General features: G+C 34.2%; 1 long non-coding RNA gene and 1 pseudogene across 1 annotated transcript; one reads left to right on the top strand and one right to left on the bottom strand.

Annotated features, from left to right (window-relative positions):
* The first annotated feature begins 4,043 nt into the window (after nt 1-4,043).
* Nucleotides 4,044-7,917, top strand: LOC136064370 (uncharacterized). Its single transcript, XR_010625996.1, has 3 exons — nt 4,044-4,794; nt 6,836-6,924; nt 7,027-7,917. It is a non-coding gene; the product is annotated as an uncharacterized LOC136064370 (long non-coding RNA).
* A 2,645-nt stretch (nt 7,918-10,562) lies between these two features.
* Nucleotides 10,563-21,807, bottom strand: part of LOC112030074 (protein BONZAI 3-like) — a 29,041-nt pseudogene continuing 17,796 nt past the window's right edge.

Below are 21,807 nucleotides of genomic sequence, written 5' to 3'. Positions count from 1 at the left end.
CTTTCCATCTTCTAGAATCAAAATCAATAAGAGTTGAGACCATGGGGAAATTATCAAAATTTTAAGGAGGAGGAGAAATAACCTTGTACGTTGTAGGATTGGGCAACCACTTATCTTCCCAAAATATGAATCAATTTCTTGTTGCCAACTCTCCAACGTGTTCCTTTCTTTACAACTTCAAGCCTCTGCATTATGCTTCTCCAAGTAAAGGATGGGCTAGACCCTAAACTAGCTTTAAGAACATCACCATGGGGATAATACTTAGTTCTATACAGAAAATCAAAAGTCTCAATTTTCTTTTCTTCAGGTGTATTGGCACTAAAGAACACCAATGATTTGTCTGTATTGATTTTTTGACCCATAGCAGCCTCATATAGACGAAGAATATCACTGAGATGTTGGCATTCTTGGCTACTAACTTTGCAGGAAAGCAGAATGTCATCCGCAAAAAAGAGGTGTGATATCATAGGGCAGCCCCTACAAATTGAAAGTCCACTCATAGTGTGACTTCTTACAGCCTTATTAATAAGTGAAGAAAAACCATTTGCACATAGAAGAAACAGATAAGATGACAGAGGATCCCCTTAACAGAGTCCCCTTGATGGCACAATATTACCATGAGCTACCCCATTTATAAGCACAAAATAGGAGATAGTTGTTATGCATCTCATTATCAAGCCAATCCACCTTTCATGAAAACCCAATTTTCTCATAACTTGCTTTATGAAGCCCCATTCCACCCTATCATAAACCTTACTCATGTCTAATTTAATTGCCATATAACAATCCTTACCCTCTTTCTTATGTTCTAAGTAATGCATCATCTTAAAAGCAATAAGAACATTATCTGTTATAAGCCTTCTAGCAGTAAAAACACTTTGATTTTTTGATATTATATGGGAGAGGATCAATTTTAGACGATTAGCTAGGACCTTAGCAATAAGTTTATAAATAATATTACTTAGGCTAATAGGTCTAAACTCCATCATTCTAGAAGTATTGTTATTTTTTGGAACAAGAGTAATATAAGTTTTATTAATATCTGCCATGGACATATCAGAATTTAAGATATTAAGAACCATATTCACAACATCGTTACCCACAATATCCCAGAATTTTTGATAAAAGACAACATACATACCATTTAGGCCGGGGGATTTGGTCAGGTGCATCTGTTTTAGGGCTACTTCAACTTCTTCCTTAGTGAATTGCTTAATAAGATCTTGATTTATCTGAACAGACACCTTTGATTCCATAGCATCAATAACCTCTTGAATTCTATCCGGATGAGATGTTGTATAAAGCTTCTCAAAATAAGACATAGCAACTTCTGCCACGCCCAAAGTAGACTCTCTCTAGATCCCCATATCATCCAACAGTCTGGTGATTGTGTTTTTCTTTTTCCTCCCGGAAGCCTTAGAATGTAAGTATTTTGTATTGCGATCTCCAAGACCCATCCACTGAACTTTTGATCTTTGTTGCTGTAAAACGTCCTCACAGTCCAGCAACTCATTAATCTCCTTTCTGATCTTGTTTATCTCCCTTCCATTCCTTCCATTTTGATCCCTTAATACCAGATCATTTAAAAAATTCCTCTTCTTTTGAATCTGTCTTGGAACATGGCCAAAAACTGTTCTGTTCCATCTTGAAAGTTCATCTGCACATCTTTTAAGACCAGCCACTATATCACTAGGGTTATTAGCTCTCACACTTCTAGTCCAAGCCTCCTTAATAACATCTCTACAATCTTCTCTTCTTGTCCACATAGCTTCAAACTGAAATCTTCTCTTCTGGGGGCTTTGCGAAGCAAAAGAATCAGTGATCAAGAGTGCACAATGGTCACTAGTAGTTTCCACAAGATGGTGCACTCTCGTGTCCCTAAAATTATCAATCCATTCCTACGTAACTAGAGCATGATCCAACCGAAGATACATTCTATGCCTTCCCTCTTGCATATTACTCCAAGTGAACTTCGAACCACAGAACTCAAGGTCCATGAATCTACAACAATTAATTGCTTCCCTAAACTCATCCATCTGCTTCTGAGATCTTCGAGCTCCCCCCATTTTCTCTACAGCGGAAACAATTTCATTAAAATCCCCAAAACACAGCCAGGGAAGCTAAAATTTTCTATTAAGAACTCTTAATAAATCCCATGACTCCTTCCTTCTATGAACTTCAGGATTTCCATAGAACCCGGTAATCCACCATTTAAACCCTGAACTTTTAGTAACAATGGCATCAATATGCCTGTTTGAATAACTTTGAACATAAACATTAATATCCTTCCTCCACAGAAGAGCTAAACCTCCACTTCTTCCATGGCTGGGAACAACTAACCCATTATTAAAAACCAATACTCCTCTTCTTTTTATCCCTACTATTCTTTTTCAATTTTGTTTCTAATAAGAAAACAAAATTGGGATCCCATTGTTGCACCAGACTGCGCAACGCTCGAACTGACCAAGGGTTCCCAAGCCCTCGACAATTCCATCCCAAAACCCTTATTAAAACATATCCAAAAAAGATTGAAAGGATACAGGGGTACAAACAGAGCATCAAGCAAACCTAGAACAAAGGGAAAGTCCCAAAATCAAACTTCTGATAACCACATAAATAAACACAAATTATATAAAATACTCACTGATTGCTTGGACACCACCTTGGCCGAATCACACCAACTCTAGGAGTACCCCCACTTGCTGGAAATTCCTCCCACAAAAATGCCTCTGGCGGCTTCAATCACCTACACCTTCAACACAAGATCTTCACAGAGATTGCAAATGGCTAAGATTAACCACCGGAAAACCAACCAGCTACAAAAGTATACCCATTCCAGCACAATTGGATCCATGGCAAAGGGCTAAGATCTACACAGCACAATCAAACCCACTTCAGATACTGAGAAAATCCTTGATGAAAAAGGGTAAAGACCCACAAAGGGGTTGGAAGACTGACAATGGTGAAAATGGTAAAGACCCACACAGGGGTTGGAGGATTGACGATGGAACCTGAGCTCACAAGCCAGCTGAGATGAGCTCGTGCGTACACTATCGAAAACCAAAAATGTGTGCTGAGAGAAAGAGGGTTGGAACACCACAATCTAGAGAGAAGAGAGAGAGAGAGAGAGAACTCTCTAGAAAAGATTGGAACCTTTCAGTCCAAAGAGAACAAACTTCTACTTGGGAGAGAAAATCATTTTCATGATTTTATTATTTATTGAACCATAGTACATCAAGTTGTTTATTTTATTATTTCTCTCACTTTTATTTATTTATTTATATATTTTATTTTCCTAAATTGGTCTCACACCCTATTTTAGGGAGATGGATGAGAATGCTCAGTTTAGACTTGATCCGGCCGAATTGTGAGTTCTATCCTGTTCTTCAATATTCTTTTCCTTTTACATATAAAGTCTGTCCATGAAGCATTATATCTTAATGGAAGATAACTCAGTTAAAGATTGAATTGTCAAATACAAAACACTTAACCATAGATTTATTAGGTTTGGTGGGTGATGACATCAGAACACTGACCAAGAACAGGATTCTATGATTAAGTTTAAGTGAAATTGAGAGAATTAAAAAAAAAAAAAAAAAAAATCTAACAAGGTAAAGGGTGTCTAAGATCTAAAGTTTTAGATTTATCGAAAAAAAAAAAAATCTAAAGTTTTTGAAAAATTAAGTTCGAGTTAGGTTAATTGATAAAATTTCTTATGGTCGAATAAAATATTTGATATTCAATCTTGCCTTATCAAAAACTAAAGTAATACTACAACTATAAATTATTTTATAATATTTTTACAAAATATTAATGTCACTAATTTCTTATTAATTTTCATTTAAACCTACCATTAATATTACATTTTCATTTACTAATAATTACTTGCAACATCAATAATTTATAAAAATTTTTATAAAATAATTTGTACCTCTAACTTTATTTCAAAAACTAATTAATATTTTGAAATGATAATAAAGAATCATTATAATAAAGCAGGTGTAATAAATTGAAATTATATTATATTATTAAAAAAACAAAAAGTTAATGAGCAAGAAAAGAAACTCTCTTCCGTCCTTTTGAAAGACCTTTCCTACTCTACTTTCCTTCATTTCATTTGTCCTCTGAATTAATTTTCGCAGCAGCTTCTGTGTCGTCTCTCTTTGTCCTCTCATTTTGGTTTTATTTTGCTCCACTTCTCAAAAAAAAAAAAAAAAGTTTGATACTTTCTATTATACACCATTAATTTTCGTTGTAGTCATTCTCTTATTAGTTTTGTTTTTTTTTCCTCCGGTTTAATAATTTAAAAAAAAAAAAAACAAATACTGTAAAGAGTGAGATTTTTCTGGCTCTTGATTGTCGTCTTAGTTTTATTTTGCCCCACTTCTCAAAAAAAGAAAAAGGAAAAAGAAAGAGTGATGTGTTTTTAGCTTGTCACCGCTGCTCTCATTCACTATAGCGACTATCCTTGATCTGCTAGGTCAGAGGAGTAGAAGAGAAAACTGCTAAAATTGTAGTGTGAAGGAGAGTGGTACTTCCTTTTATTTTTGTTACCTTTATTTTGTCCTTGCTTGTTCTTCTTCGCTTATGCCATCCATTCATTCCTCAATTTGATTTTTTGTTGTTGTTTGTTTCTCTGATTTATCTTTTTGTTATATAATTTTAATATTAATTTGCCCTACTTATCAAGACTTGTAACAAAGGAAAAAGAAGAAGGTATCGTCAACTATTTAGTTTACTGATACGCAGCAGAAAGACTGTCCGAGTGGAAAAGAAGCTGCTCTTGAAAACAAGGTACCTTCTTATTTCTTTTTTTTTTTTTCTTTTTTCCTTCCACATGGTTCTTGCTTTATTGTGGCTGTAATTTTTTTCTTTTTATCTCAGTAATTGTGGTTTTAATAAGTAATAACCTTTCCTATTGGTGCTTAATTAAGGATGTAATAGCTGACCTCAAAAAAAAAGAAAAAAAAAAGCGTACGAGTAGTTAAGGAAAGAAAGTATCAATTCTAATAGTAATTTCCATAATAGATTTGTGTGTGTGTTTGTGTTTGTCTTGAGACACACAGACTTTATTACAATAGAAAGAAATTAATGATTTTAAAAATCTTGCAAATCTCCCATATCCTTTCAAGGACAAAAATGAACTTCCGTACTATTTTTCCCTTTTTCTTTTTATTTTTTGAGGGAATGAAGGAAGGTTTAAAATCTCAGGTTCTCGAAATCTATAAAAAAAATCTCAGGTTCTCCAATGAGAGAAACTAGGTAGTTCCACTCAACAATAAATTTATAAAACTGTGCAATTTTTGTCATCAAAACAGAAACTTAACTTCTTCTTTTCCCTTATTTAAAAGAAACTAGTTTATCATGTATGCTATTGGTAATTGGTAACCATGCCAATAATATAAAAAAAGGGAGTTAGGACACCAAACGGCATGAGCACTTACATTTCAAAAGCCTAATTAAATACCTATTAGAATTGATATTATATTTATCCCCCAAAAAAAAAAATCATACTAAATTCGATTTTATTTTTTTCTTATTCGTGGACCAATTTCTTTAAATGATGGATCCGATAAAGGATATATGATAATAACTACTACAAAATAACAAAATAGCTTCTCAAATATCATTGTGGAATGTTATTTTATTGAATTGGTAGATCTCTTGAACTCAAAAAGGATGTGTTCTTTGGTAGTGGTCTGTATCTTGGAGGATATTAAGCTGATTTGTGAACAATTTGTTAGTATATTCTTTGTTACTGTTCCTTTAAGATATAATCTTATTGCTCTAACTCTTGCTAATGCATAAAAAAAGAATGAGGAGACCATGGTTTGGTTAGAAGAATACTCTTCTTTTCTCTTTCTCATTGAACAACATGATATTTGATGAATCAGTGGCGGGCCACATTAAGACCGAAGGGGCTGGCCTTGGCCCCCCATATTTAAAAAAAAAAATTAATTAGTATATATTAATATGATAATTATCCCTACCAATTTAAATTTTTCTAAGAAAATGCTGGAACCCCCCCCCCAAATTTTCGAATATGATTTTTATATATAAAAAAAATGTTAAAAGCACGATATTTTTACAACAATTTCACAACAAAACTAAAATATCAAGTAGGTAAAAAATAATATTAATAATAGACCAAAATGAGAACTAATAATAATTTATATTTTTTTATCTGGTTTGTTGTTTTATGTTTTATTTTTATCTTCTTTGGTACTTTGTTCCACGGTCTCAGGTCCTAGCTATAATGCCAGACGTTTAAACTTAAAGACTTGAAGTTTAGACAAGAATTTTTTTTTTGACAAATTTGAGATTACAATTTGGTCCATGTCCTACACATGTATGGTTTGTCTTCACAAGCAAAAGCATTACTAATTCCTGGTTCTGTCACTGGGATGAATAACGTTTACTATTTTTTTTTACACAAAAAAAAAGAGTGAAAATAATGCCACCATATATTTTTATTTCCATATAAATGTTAGTAAAAAAGATAAATTGATCAAAGTAGATTCCTACCATTTACGATTAATAATTCATTGCTATTTGCCTCCCTCCTTATTACAACATGTCGCATTAGTACCATAATTTAGTGTAGTAATTATGTATTTTTACACAATTTTATATGACATGATATGGGTGAATTTTGCACTAGGTTAGCTAAAATGTGGTTTCTTTTTTTTATACAAGCACTAATGCAAGTGCTCTTATAAGTTATAAGACAAAAAATTTTCTCTAAATAAAATAATTATACATCATCATTTTATTTTAGATTAACTTGGTTTAGCGTTTTTTTTTTTTTTTTTTTTTCCCTTGTGGAAATTGTCAGCTTTCAGCTTTCCTTTGTATCGCACTCACGGCCCACATGCAGACAATAGAAGACCAATTATCTTCATATTAATATTTCAAGACAGAGAGGTAAGTAATGCCATTGCATTGGCTTCTTTTGTCTTTCAATTTGATTTCACTTTCATTGTTCTCATCGTTTTTTATTGGGCCTTTCTTTGCCTCCACTCTCAGGACAACAGACCAACCCAGAAACCAAAGAAAGCATACTAATCAGAATCCAAAAATGGAGATTGTTACGGCGTCCTTTCAAGTGATCTATGAAAGAATTGCGGATTACACAATTGGAGCAGTCGGACGTCAGATGGGTTATCTGATTTGCTATAAAAAAATGTTGACAATCTCAGGAGCGAAGTTGATGATCTCAAAGATGCTAGAAATAGTGTACAACAAAGGGTCATAGCTGCTCAAAGGAACGTAAAAGAAATTGAAGATAAGGTCGAGGGTGGCTGACAAGTGTTGAGGAGATCACTGTAAAGGCACAAAAATTCTTCGAAGAGGAAGCCCAAGCAAAGTTGAAGTGTTGCAATGGGCACTGTTTTAATTTGAAGACTCGTTATCAGCTTGGCAGGAGAGCACACAAGCTGGAATTGGCCATCAAGGATATCAAGGATAAGGGCACCTTCAAGACAGTTGGCTATCGTGTCCCTATACCAGGAGGTACTACAATTTCTACTAAAGGTTATGAAGACTTTGAATCAAGAAAGTTAATTTTCGATGGAGTGATGAAGGCTCTAACAGATGATAATATCCGTGCCATTGGAGTTTGTGGGATGGGCGGCTTGGGCAAGACCATGCTTGTTGGAAAAATTGCTAAACAAGCCATAGAAGACAAGTTATTTGAAAGGGTCGTTACAGTAGTTGTATCCCAAACTCCAAACTTGAAACAGATTCAAGAAGACATTGCAAAGGAATTAGAGTTGAGGTTTCAGGATGAGGACGCTGATTTTCAAAAAGCACATTTGCTATGTGAGCGGTTGAAGAAAGAGAAGATTCTTTTGATTATAGATGATATTTGGAATAAGATTGACTTGGAGGCTCAAGGAATTTCTTTTGGGGATGATCACAAAGTGTGGCCGAGGAGCATTCCCTCATTCGTAAGAAAATACTTAGCCATTTTTTAAAGAGAAGTTTGGGCATGGTGATCAACGACCAGCACCTAAGCCTGTCAGCCCACTCTCTATAAATTTATTGTTTGGGCTTGTTGGGCTGAAAACCCAACACTCAATTCAAATTGAGTCCTTACAGAGTCCTAAGCATGCCGAAGCTAAAACAAGTTCGATTGGCCGAAAAAATTCCGGGGTCATACAGAAGAAAACTATTAGCAGAGGAAGATGTGAATAGCGCCATAAAAAGAAATTGGGAGGAAAACTATGATACATGCGTGCAACAATTATTCACTGAGAAGGAATATATGTTCTAACGCTTTTATTTTATGTAATTTTTAAAAGCATTTTTGTTGGAGTAGACACAATGAAATTGGTATGCAATGTGGACCCAATGGTCATTATCCTAATTTCCAAGCAAACATAAGGTTGTTAAATATATGCGTAACACTTGCAATTGTTAATATGGTTTGTCACTAATGGTCGCTTATAGGTACAACGCACTGAACAGTAAATATTTTTATAAAAAAAAAATATATGATATATATTTAACTATTAAGTATTAGAGAATTTTTAAGTATTTAATTATTAAGTATTAAATAAAAAGTTAAATTACAGAATTTTTATAAAATAATAAATATAGCTAATTTAATTAAAATTTGTGAAGAGAACATCAAACCTAATTTAATCAGAGTTTGTTTGATATTGGATTGCTTTATATATTAAATTTGAACAGTGAGTTTAACTTAGTCTTAAGTTTGGCTTCAAAAATAAATAAATAAATGACAAATACACACGCCACTTTGGCTTTTTTTTTTCCTTTCAAATTTTCCAATTAGTTGACTTATATAATTCCCTCCAAAAAAGAAAAAGAAAAAAGAAGCTCACTTATATAAATTTCCATTTTTTGTATGAACTTATATTTCTTCTGTGGTGATGAAATTGCTCATCTCTCCTATACGTAATCACAAAATGATAATAATTTTTTTACATAAGCATTATATCATTTGCTTACATAACTGAATCACTGATATAAAAACTCAAATTTAATCTTCTTAATTTCTTATTTTTGCTTCTAAGGAATTTGGTTTGAAAAGCAGTGATATTTGTTTTTATGCTTGTGGATCTTCTGAATTAGGTTTCAATTGCATGTATAGTTGGTAGATAAGAAATTAAGAATGTTATTGTTTATTTGATTATGATGTAGTGTTGTGTTGTTTTGAGAATTTTCTTTCATCTCATGTTTTTGGATTTTATTTTCATTTGGGCCATTACTTTGAACTGGTCTTTTATTGTAGGAAAATGGTGTTGATGACTTGGAGGATGACTCAAAGGAAGATTGATCTTTTAATTTATTAATGATTCAATTCTAGAACATATAAATAATTTATATTGAAGTTGCTCAATGTAAGTTTTACCGTTGAACGTGTGATGTGGTCTTCTTTTTGGGGTGTGATATAGACTTTATTGGATTGGACCAAAAAGTTTGCCGGAATATATTGGTGTGTTATGGGTAAGGTTGAGACTCATATATAGACTCATAGTAGCTTTCTCATGGGGCTTTGGAACTAGGACAAAGCTATTATATAGTCCAAGAAATCATATGAAGTTTTATTAGTGAATCTTGTAGTTTCGTAGACAAATTAATGCATTTTGTACTCATCCTTGCTCATCTTTAAGGAGTGAAAAACATATAGTACGATCTCTAACTCATATGTAAGGAGCGAAAAACAAATACATCTTACTTTGAAACTATGATAAACTACCAGTGGTATCAAACTAGGAGATCATGAGGTTGATAACTTTATATATAGGACCTAAGATTCAGAAATAAAATTAGGACATTCACCCTGTAAATAACAACTCTTTAAACCATGTTATAAGTATTTAATTTCAAATTTTAATTAAACATGCTTAAGAGGGAACCAACTCAATGAGACCCATATTAAAATATGGCTAAATAGTACAAATAGAGGCCAACCCATCATATTAGGTGGGCTTAGGTTGCTAACACCATCCCAAGTTTTACCCTATCTTCTTACTTAAAACGATTGGTCTTCACATTACCCCACCCACCCTCCCCCCCCTCCCCACGGCACACACACTGCTTTCTCTTTTCCTTGTTTATCTACAACATAGTTTCCCTTCTGCCAACAACCCAACTATACATCAATTTAATGTTTTATGTTTGTACCTCCATAATGAAATAACCTGTTATAAGAATAGCCAACCCCAAAACCCTATATAGGCTCTCTCACACTAAAACTTAACTCTTAATAGTGGGCCTCTCACAAGCATGAAGGCCCACACCATGACATTGACACCTTCCTTAAGGATGATTGAACCCAAATCCCCATTTAGGCCCCTTGCAAGACCAAAAATATCTCCGAATAAAATAGGCATCTAACAGTCATAGATATGTGAATTTCACGAGTATAGACCCCACGTCCTTGTGTGAGACCTACTCTATAAAACGAGCTACAGCCCAAGGGATACTTTCACCTTTACAAGACTAAATTATTTATTATAACTTTTTTCAATGGTTTATTTTACTTAAAAATAAAAAGTTGAATAAAGGTATAATTATCCCTAGACAATATAAAGTTCAAAGAAAAAAACAATAGTACTTTTTCTATTAGGATGAAATAAAGAGATCTTTACAGGCAAGTCAACCTGTTAATGATTCAGTCTTTAGACCTAAAAAAAAATTGTTAATAACAAGCTCTTTTCAGGTAAGTCGACCTATTAGTGGTTCAGACCTTTTAAAACTTTCAGTTGTTGTGAGCAAAATCATCATATTTGTACATCTTGTGGACTTGGAAAATGTTCTCAAGCAGACGTTAGGGCTATGTGGAGAAGGCATGGCTTGATATCTCTACCCGCATGTATGTCAAAAACTGTCCAAGTAGCTCTTCCAATAGAGCCTGAACCACAGAAATCTGCCCACTTGTACAGACCATAACTAATTTATTAGATGAAACAAAGTGAAGAAGCTCATTTAAAAAAAAAAAAAAAAAGAAGTACAACAAAATGAAAAAATAAGTATAAGGAAATCATCAATTCCAATTGATTAAACAGATAATAGAACAAATACGGAAATCATCAAATTCCAATTGATAAAACGGATAAGAGGCTCAAATAGATGATAAAGAACATCAAAAGGTAAGATACATAGAAATCAGCTTGCTGAGTACGCATTCACACTAGATTGAAACCATGACCCCATTTTCTACCTATAACATGTCCAATGGGTACTGGGAAAAGGTGGCTGCAAAGTGTATTAGACTGTTAACAACAATATAGACAAAGATAGGATCAAGACAGCAAGCTCAATTTGATGTGCTAACAACACTTCAGATCAATAAGGATTACAATAAGGAAGCTTTTAAAGCTACTGTCAGACGTTTGTGGCCATTTTTGAGAAGGAGAATGATATGGAAGAGATTATAGCTAAAGGCCCCTAGTCTTTTAATAAACATCTCATCCTTCTGAAACGGTTCCAGAAACTATGACATCTTCTACATCCTGATATGTCCCAGTGATGTGAAATTCCACAATGCTTAGTTTTAAATTCGTGTTTTTATTATTCAAACCAGACATTAGTTGCAAGCAGTGGCACTGAGACAAAAAATCCAAGGCTCTACATGACATAATCTTCATTCCTGATGTGAAACCACAATGCCAAACAATCGAGAGGTAGACAAAGATGCCATTGTTTCTAGGGACGATTTGGAATTGGTTTTCCCAATGACTAAGCTAAACCCACTGGAAACACACGAAGCTGTGGTCCTAGCAGCATAGGTAATGGTCCACCAGGTTTTTCAGGATGACAAGGGTACAATGGCTTCAGAGGTTGATCCCTACGCTCATGGGGATAACAGCTCATCTAATTTGAAAGTAAGACCACCTAATTCAAATTCAAACCTTGTAATTGACTCAAAGAAGTGTATCGATAAAGATAAGAGGGGAATTTTTGGATAAGTCAACTTTACAAGAGAGTTGTGTTACAGGTAGAGATAATGATTAGACTTTTGTAATGGATTGGGGTTGGTCCATAACTTTACAAAATTTGGAACTAGCTGATGGGAATTGGATTGCCTCATCAAAAGTAACTAATATAGAAGATGAAAATTGTGAGATGTATGTTGTTGATAACGTTCCAAATTCAAATTGGTATTGACAAAGATGATCCAGTGACTGCAAAAAAGAGATTTGTGAAGGCGTGTAATACAAAAGCTCAAATTTCCACTATTGAGGCTGTTCTTCAACCTTACTACCCTCCATAAAGTTCTTAGCCTAAGCTGTCCTCTAGAATTGCTTGGATTTTAAAGGATATTTTCATTATTTATTAAAGCTTTCCTACCATATCTTTTTTGTTAGTGTTCCTCTAGAATGTAATTGTGCTGCTCTAGCTCTTGCTAGTGTTGCAAAAGAGAAAGAGCTGGCCTCTATTTGGTAAGAACATGCCCCTTTTTTCTCTTTCCCATTGTACTACGTGAATTTCAATAAATAAAGTCTACTATCATTTCCTTTGAAAAAAAAGTAGACATTCTCTTTACCGTAATAATGAGCAAAACAAAGTACTTGTTGCTGTTGTATGAGAAGGATTGGCCAGCAATTTGTGTAGCTTTGTTGATCACTTGGCTAAATAAAGTGGGTCTTGCCAGAGAAACATTATGTAGAGCACTTGAATAAGCAGCCATGATGCCTTCAACCTATTGATAAATAAAGAAATTAAATAATTCATCCCAAAAAAAAAAAAAAAAACTTGCCGCTACTTGAAGAATTTAATGCAGCATTTAGAATCTTATCAACTTATACTCGACAGTTGTTAACTTACAACACATGAGAGATGAATCTTATGGTACCATCAATCATTTTCTAAGATATCTAATCTTCTGGTTATGATGCAAAATATATGATGTTCCAAAGTGTATTAGGTGATAACTCAATCCATTTAATTTGCAACGAGGGCCTCTGAACTTTCTCAAATCTTTTGAGGACAAAACTCAGTATTTGGAGTTTTTGAATGTGTTGTTAGTTGTAAGTGGGGTTTTTGAACTTTAAAAAAAAAAAAAAAAAGAGAGATTGGTTGAAAATGATGGTGATGTAGAAAATGGGAAATCCTAAGCAAACAATCTATTAAAAGTAGTAAAAGGAGAGAGAGAGACGTGTGTGTGCAGTACAACGAAGATAAATATTTTTAGACAATATGATAGCCAGATTCTTCAAAGATTAAGCAAATCAAAGCATTATAAAGTCAGTCCCTCTCACCTCAAAGGCACCTGCACTTCCATTCAAGTTAAAATAATGCGATGAGGTCCCATTACATGTTCTTCCTCCAAAGCCCCAAGCAGGAAAGCACCTATCAGAATCATAAAACTGAATGACCTCCCCAACCTCCAATATAGCCTGCAAGTTTAATATATTAAGCAGACAATTACTTCAACAATCAATGATGATTTCTTTGAAGTATATGCTAACAGAAGACCCCCTAACAAAAATTTCAGAAATAAAAAACTTACTTTATACAAATGTCACTTTCTAAAACATGTTCCACATATGGTTTTTTCTCTATTATATAGCTCTTACATGTTCTGCATTAAGGCTTTTTTTATTTTTTGGAAAGGTAGATAGTGAGAGGGGGAGGATAAGGGTGAGCTTTGAACCATAGATATGAGGCACCATAAAGGAAGCCATTAACACTAAGCAATCACCTAAATGCTTATGTTCTGCTTTAGTTGGGAGTAAAGGCACCATCAGGCGAAGTTTGATATGTAAAACAATTAGCTTGATCATATTAGGTCATGACAGATATAAAAGACAACAATTTACAAACATTTGCATTAACCAATTCAATGTAAAAGCTAAGTTTTCTTATTCTAAAAGCAATTTCCCAAGTTGTTTTGCGCCTTAAGAACCCATACAGGATTAAAACAATATGAGGGAAGAGATGCCATTCAGTCCAAGGATCTCTTGCACCTAATGTTTAGAAAAATACAAACAAACAAGTGCCAGAGAAAAGCAACCACCCTCTTGGGAGCACCAAAGGATGCACAACCTTACCCATTGATAAGAATTCAATCGACCAGAAGGATCAATGTAGTGTAAGGAATCTGGATTCTGAGGGTTTCCATTTGAGGCTAAAAAATATATTGAATATTCAAAGTATAAAAAAGTCATCAGCCAAAAAATTAAAACCAAGGAAAAAGAGAACCAAAAAAATCCACACATATAAAATAAAACTATATAACTCCTCTAGAATGTGAAATAATTTACCTGTAAAGTCAACAGCAACCATAAAATTAAGCTCAGATCCGCTAGAAATGTAACCCAGAAAGCTATACTATTGCTTTTCACAAAATTGATCCACAAACAGCTGTCCGTTCAAAACCTATATTGATCAATTAGAAAGGAAATCCAAATTTAAACACAAAGACTAAAAATATTTTATTTAAAAATAATAATAATAATAATAATTACAAGTATGAATAAGTACCTTATCATGACCACGACAAGAAGATGGTAAGGTGAGATTTGCACCACTTCTTTCTTTATGAAGTTTTTCCAGATCAATATCATCTTTTAGTAACAGAGACTAAATCGTGAAAACTGAAAACAAACAAAAGGTGAAAAGTGAAAATAATACAAAACAAATATGGACATAGATAAATTTAACTTACCCAATAAGCACATGATTGCCACTGCTATTAAAATCAAAGCACTCAATAATTAATGGGTTATCTTGTAGCAAATCAATTTGCATATGCCATGTGAATCTTCAGTAATTATCAACTAGCTTACCTTACTTCCAAACTGTTGTACACTCAGGCATAGGGGTTTCCAAATTGGATTCAAATTGTTATTCACCACCTCACTCTTGAATATTGGAAAATAGCCTCCAGTCTCAACGATTCTAGATATTCTTAAAAAAGGATCCTAAAATAAATGAAGAAATTTATAAATTAAACACAATTAAGAATATGTATGCTTAAGTAACATTAAACATTAAGGTATTTGCTTTGCAAATACATACACTTTTAGAGAGTAGGTCCTTGTTATCCAAGTGGGAACAATGGACTATCGTCTCAACACAACTCCTCGAAGCAACTATTTCCTCTGCATGGATAGTGAGTGCCCCAAAGTTCCTCAAGCCCATATGCCCATTTTTGATATGAAGATTTAGAGTTAAACTCCGAGTTTGTTTAGTCACTATCTGCCATGAGAATAGAAAGAAAGAATAGGAGGAAAAACAAATACCAAAGTTTTAGTATATGGAAAACAAATAACTTTGAAAGAATTAAGCCACTAATTACATTTGAAATGTACTTTTTAGCTGCATTAGTGGTGGTCCAAAATACGATGCTCAAAATCTTAAAATAACATTAACATAGTGAAGTAGCTCTCCCAATTTTCTTTATGCCTTTGAAATTTTTAAGAATATACTGAAAATTAAAACAATTTTATACTCAAATTTCACCAGCTTGAGGGATATACATTATATAATTTCAACGAGCCCAACTGAAGACAATGGGATATACCTCTGATAGAACATAAGTGGCCTCTCCAAGAAATTCTTGATCCTTCAATTTTAGCATCTACAAGGCAACAGAAAGAAAATTTTAAACAAAAAACTTTATCATCATCTAAATCTGTTAGATTATTCTGGATGAGGTGATAAGAAATATAAATTTATATAATCCTTTTTAAGTTGTTGCCTTATTTTCTCATATCTGTATATGGTTAAACTGTAACCATCTTTAAAAGTATCTATCAATTCATAATGGATATGGTTAACCAACCAAATTTGGCTTTTTTGTGTAATTGCTCCAAGTACATAGAATGTCTAGCACGATAAAATATGCATTCCATGCTTGGTACAAATTACCATAATTACAACCATGGAGTTAACAACTATTAAAAAAAAAAATAGAAACATCACAAATATTACTTGGAGGGCTTCAAATTGAGTTTCAACTAAATTGTCCCCTACTTGCATTTTTTTTTTTTTTGATGAATTACTTTCATTTCTTATTTTTTATATAACCTCTTTACTGTATCAGGGACAAATCAGCACTAGCAACAAATCCAATTTAATTATTTTGAAAGTGGTAAATGCAACACCCAAAAAAAAAAAAAAAAAACATTTCATAATAATTTTGAGCAGGTGCTTTCCCATACAATTATACCATGCACAGTCGCATCTATGCCTATTGTCAAATTGACTTTCTTTGAGATTGTCTAAGATGCATAACATATTTGGTATCAAATATTCGTTTATAACTGTTCACTAATAACTTTTGTTTACACTTCAATGTTTTTGAACATAGATTGACAAATTTAGTGTTTAGCATACCCACAAAATTATAGTGTGATCTTGTGAATACACATTTCTTACATTAAAACTAAAAATGTGGTTAAAAGTTTTATTTTGCAAATTGCATTATTCAGAACTTGAAGATTGGCAAAGATGCTACAAGAAAACTTAGCATGTACATTTTTATGTATGTAATATATTAAGAAAAACAAAATAATTGAACAAACACAACCTAAAAAACATGAATTAAAGTAATGGATACTTAAAGTGCAGAAATTGATATATATACCTTCATAGGTATATTATGATATTTTGTATCCACATCATACACATGAAACTTGGGGCCAAAAAAAAAAAAGAAAAAAGAAAAAGAAGAAGGCAAACATGAGCCAACCAATCAAATTAAAACATCACTTAGAGTAAATCAAGACATATCTAAACAAAGATAAGCACTCAAAGCAATTTGTAAAGCTTACACCAATGGCTGCACGATCTCGAACTAGAATGCAACTGTAACTTTTTCTATCCATGTAGGATTCAAACTATTTAGTACAACCTCAATGCGACCTAACTCTTCTAGTTTACCATCTATTTTCTTTCCATACATGCCACAACCATGGGATCACTTTGAATGAAAAAAAGCATATATTAGCAAAAACCATAGTAAGACCATGGCATGCATGCATGTCATACAACCACATAAACAAACTACCAAGGATTGTCAAACTTAAGACCTTTAGATATATGAGAACATTTATTAGAAATAGCAAACCTCCTTAAGTATTGGTCCATCCCTATAAGAAAATGTCATTTGAGAGAGGTGATTGGTAGGCAGCCAATTTTTTTTTTTTTTTTTGGAGAGGCCAAATTCCAGACTTGAACCCACAAATTATAGTAAGTTTCCATGTGTTATTTAGTAATAGGAACTGTACCCACTACAAAAAAAAAAAAAAAAAAATCCTAGTCTAGCAATAGTCATTTTTTTAAAGCATTTTGCATGTGTTATTTAGTATGGCATATCCTTACTAGCTTAGGTTGAATGGTAAACTACAAATAAGAAAAAAAACAATTTCTTACTTTAGTAGGTGAGTTGTTGTCTTTGATTGTCAAAAGATGAAACAAGTTGGCTTGAAAGGTGTATGTAATGTGTCTTTATTTTACTTATAGTTGATAGGCTTCTATTTCATGTTTCCTTAGTTTTGAATACTAGTATTGGTTGTGTAAGGTTGAATTTAATCAACCATCATGTTGGCTTTATTCCGTGCCAAATTTGCTTGTATTTTAGCATTTAGTAACCCTGTATTTAGGTGCGAAACTTGTAAGGGTAGTGAGTGAGTGAGTGTGAAGAAATACTCAAGTTTGTGCAAAGAAACAGAGACTCGCGACTAGATCTCGCGGGTGGCTCGCGGCTTGCAAGTCGCCAAAAGTTGCACACGTGTCAAGCATGCCAGAAGCTAAAGAGTCGTGCCAACTATTGCACTATAGGACAAAAGTCCCAAGCTGGCTAGGTCGTTAGCTCGCAGCTTGAACTCGCGACTCAACACAGTCACGAGGTCAAGTTGCCAGAATGCCTTTTTTGGGAAAAACTGACATTTCACTTTCCATACTCACCCTAGTATAAATACCCCTCATTTCCACGAAATGTAAAGAGTTTCCAGAGAGAATTTTGAGAGAAAAACCCTAGAAAAAACAAGATTTCCTCATCGATAATCTTCACCTAAGAGACTCTTCAAATTCCTCTACTCTCTTGACCAAATCCTTTTCTCACCATACCCACGTCTGTGAGAAGGTTCTTTTAGTGCTAAGGGAAGCAGTTTGGAAGGGACCAATGACTATTGGTTGATGCTATGGTTTATAGCGGAATCTGGTAAGCTAGAAAAGAAAAAGGTTCGGCGCAACCTTGTTGAAGCAAGAAGCTTGGAGGGCTTAAGTACCTGGGTAGATTAGGCTTAGAGGGTCTATTGTTGTTCATGTATCCCAACTACATTTTCTAGTGGATTATTTACCGCTTGGAGGGCAGCGGAGAGGTTTTATGCCGAGAGCTTCGGTTTCCTCTTCGATAACACATCGCTATTGTCCTTGTGTTTGCATCTCTCTTCCTTTATCTTTTCCTTTCATTTTCTATTGTAGATGTGATTATAATTGGCTTAGATTGTTTATTAATTTTGTGTTTGGCTTATGTTCATATTCCGCACATTAATTGTTTGATAATAAGCTTGAATTGATATTTTGTAATTGGGGATCAAAACGTTCATAGTGTTTTCAACACTATTTGAACATTCAATTGGTATCAGAGCGGGTATGCTTGTTGTAGTTTAAACACCCTAGTGTGATCCTTGACCCAACATTGAGATGGATAGGTCTCAATCTCTAAACGTGCCACCATTTTTTAATGGTAATAATTATGCATTTTGGAAAGTCCGAATAAGGGCATTTCTATATTCTATTGATGATGCTGTGTGGGATGCAGTTAAAGTGGGTTGGACTAAGCCGGAGGCTACCAAATCCACCTAGGATAAGGCAGCACTTGCGGCGGCTAATGCTAATAGTAAAGCCTTCAATACTATTTTCTGTGGTGTCTCTCTAGAAGAATTTCACAGGATTTCACATATCACTGTTGCTAAGGAAGCATGGGAGAGCAAAGTAACAGCTATTGAAGAGAGCAAAGATCTTGACGACATTAAAGTTCAAGAGCTGGTTGGTTCTTTGCAGACATATGAATTGTCTCTACGTACGCAGAAGAAGAGCAAATCTCTTGCTCTTAAAACGATTGATGAGAGTGGTATCTCATGACTCTTCGGAAGAGGGTGCAGTAGATAAATATGTGGCGTATCTTGTAAAGAACTTCTAGAAATTTTTGAAACTCAAGAACGGTGGGAAATTTGGAGACAAAAGAAAATTTCAAAGTTCCAAGAAGGAGAAGAAAGAATTTAGAAGGAAAGATGGTAGAGATTCCCAATTTTCTCAAGGAATCACATGTTTCGAGTGTAATGGACATGGGCACTTCAAAAAAGAATGTCCCAACTATTTGAAGTCAAAGGGCAAGGTTTATGCCACTACTCTAAATGACTCAGATTCATCGAATTCTGATTCGGAGGAAAGTTGTGATGGAGAAGAAAACTACTCCGCATTCATGACCATTGCACATGTGGAGTCTTCAGATGATTTGAGTACACTTGTGAAGGAGCTTGGTGGGCACTCTGATTTGGAGTCTATTGGAATAGTTGAGGAGTTTGAAGATGAGGAAGCTGGAGAAGCAGTGGGACTGCAAGAGACTTACAACTCACTCCTTGAGAAGACCAGTGAATATGCTAAAGTGGCTAATGTAGCCATTAAGAAGATGAAGAGTGTTAGGTTCTAAAGGTTTAGAAATTTATGTATTTAGAACTCTAATTTGTAATATTGGCAAACCATGATCAAAACAATATATTTAAGCTTGTTCAAAATTGATAAATTATTGTAAAATTGGAATCGAGAGACTGTAGATGCATTGGGGCATTTCGGTCTGGCTCGATCGATCGAAAAATAGACTCGATCGATTGAAAGTCGACCAGATTGCATTTTCTGTAGTTTTTCCAACTTAGCCCTAACTCATTAAACGTTTAGGGTTTTATGTTTTTGCCCTAGGTATATAAGGCAAAACCCTAGCCACGTTTTTAGAGTGGCTCCAGTTGTATTGTTGCTTATAGATTGCTATTTTGTGTAAATCTCTTGTGAAATCTAGAGGAGTTTTCCTTTACACAAAGCTTAGGGTTTTCAAGATAGAGATTACTTCAACATCTTGATGATCAAATATGTTACTACCATTGAAGTTTAAAGAATATCAAGCGTGGGTGCTTGTAGCTGATTGAAGAATTCAAGAAAGAAGGAGTCCGTGAATTCGGAGCTTGCACGGGGTCGTGTTAGTAAGTTCTATTGGTAGGTAGTATTAGGAAGTCGAGCGGGGAGCTTGTAAGTCCTTTTGTATGAACTTCGATTCTTTCATAGTGAATTCAGTTTTGCCTTGAGGATAGGTGGGTAAAATCCTCCTCAGATTTTTTACCGGTTTGGTTTTCCTGGATGACCATATCTTGTGTTATTTATTATTCCGCTGCTTTATATTCTTGATATGATTGTTTGATTGTTTTAACCTAGAATTGCTTAATTTGACTAAGTAACAACTTGGCTAATTAACTAGGCTACTCAATCTGGTTGTGTGTTAAGGGGTCTAAAACCGTTCAAGTGGTATCAGAGCTGGGAGCTCTTTTGTTTGAGATTTTTTAATCTCTAAGTTGATCCTTGACCCCTGGTGTCATGGAGCATGGACACTCTCTTTTTGTGCCTCCTCACTTTGATGGGAATAACTATGCTTATTGGAAAGTAAGGATGAAAGCATTCTTGAAATTTATTGATGAGAGGGTTTGGAATTCCGTTGAATACGGATGGGAGAAGCCCACTACTCCTGTGAGTGAGTGGCAAACTTCTGAAAAAGAAGCAGCTGGATTCAATAGCAAAGCTATGAATGCCATCTTCAATGCTGTTTCTATGGAGGAATTTAAGAGGATCTCTAATATTGAGGTTGCTCATACTGCTTGGAAAATCCTCCAAACTATGCATGAAGGCACAAAGGCAGTTAAGATAAACAAACTGTAGCAATTAACTTCTAGGTTTGAGAGCATTAGGATGTCTAATGATGAATCCTTTGATGAATTTTATGCCAAACTGAATGATATTGTTAATTCTGCTTTTAATTTGGGTGAAATCTATGATCAACCTAAAATTGTTAGGAAGATAATCAGATCTTTAATTGAAAACTTTAGACCCAAAGTGACTGCCATTACTGAGAGCAAGGATGTGGACTCCATCCCTGTTGATGAGCTTGTAGGATCTCTTTAGTCCTATGAGTCTGACTTACCCAAAACAAACAAATCTAAATCAATGGCTCTTAAGTTTGTTGATGATGTTGAGGTTGGTGGATTTGATGATGAGCTCTCTGCTACAGAAATAGCTTACCTTGCCAAGAATTTTAGAAACTTTCTAAGAAATACAAATAGAAGAGCAAGAGGTACAAACACTGTTGAACCTAAAAACTTTATGAAGAATGATCCCACTAAGGTTAATAACTTTGAAAAACCTAAAGAAAAAGTAGGTCAATCTTCAAACAATTCTTTGGGTGCTCAGTGCTTTGGTTGTCAAGGGTATGGTCATGTTAAATCTGAATGTCCTACATTCTTGAGAAATAAGGGTAAAACTATAGTTGTAACCCTTAGTGATAATAAGGTTTCTGATGATGAGTCTGAATGTGACGAGGATGGAAACTTTATTGCTTTCACTGCTACTGCTGTAGTCAATGAAAACATATCTGTTGAGGAGAACCCTTCTGATGGGGAACTCTCTGAGGATGCAGATCTTTAAGAGGCCTATAATAAACTTTGCAAAGTTGCTGCAAAGGAAGCTATGAATGTTGAACTTGGCCTGAAGAAAATTGATTCTCTTGAGCTTGAAAAGGAAATTTTGCTTGTTAAACTATTTGATGCTAATGATCTTTTGAAC

This window comes from Quercus suber, unplaced genomic scaffold, assembly GCF_002906115.3.
Source record: "Quercus suber isolate HL8 unplaced genomic scaffold, Cork oak 2.0 scaffold_675, whole genome shotgun sequence".
NCBI lineage: Eukaryota > Viridiplantae > Streptophyta > Magnoliopsida > Fagales > Fagaceae > Quercus > Quercus suber.
The sequence above is the reverse complement of the archived record's forward strand: the minus strand, read 5'-3'. Positions and strand labels throughout refer to the sequence as shown.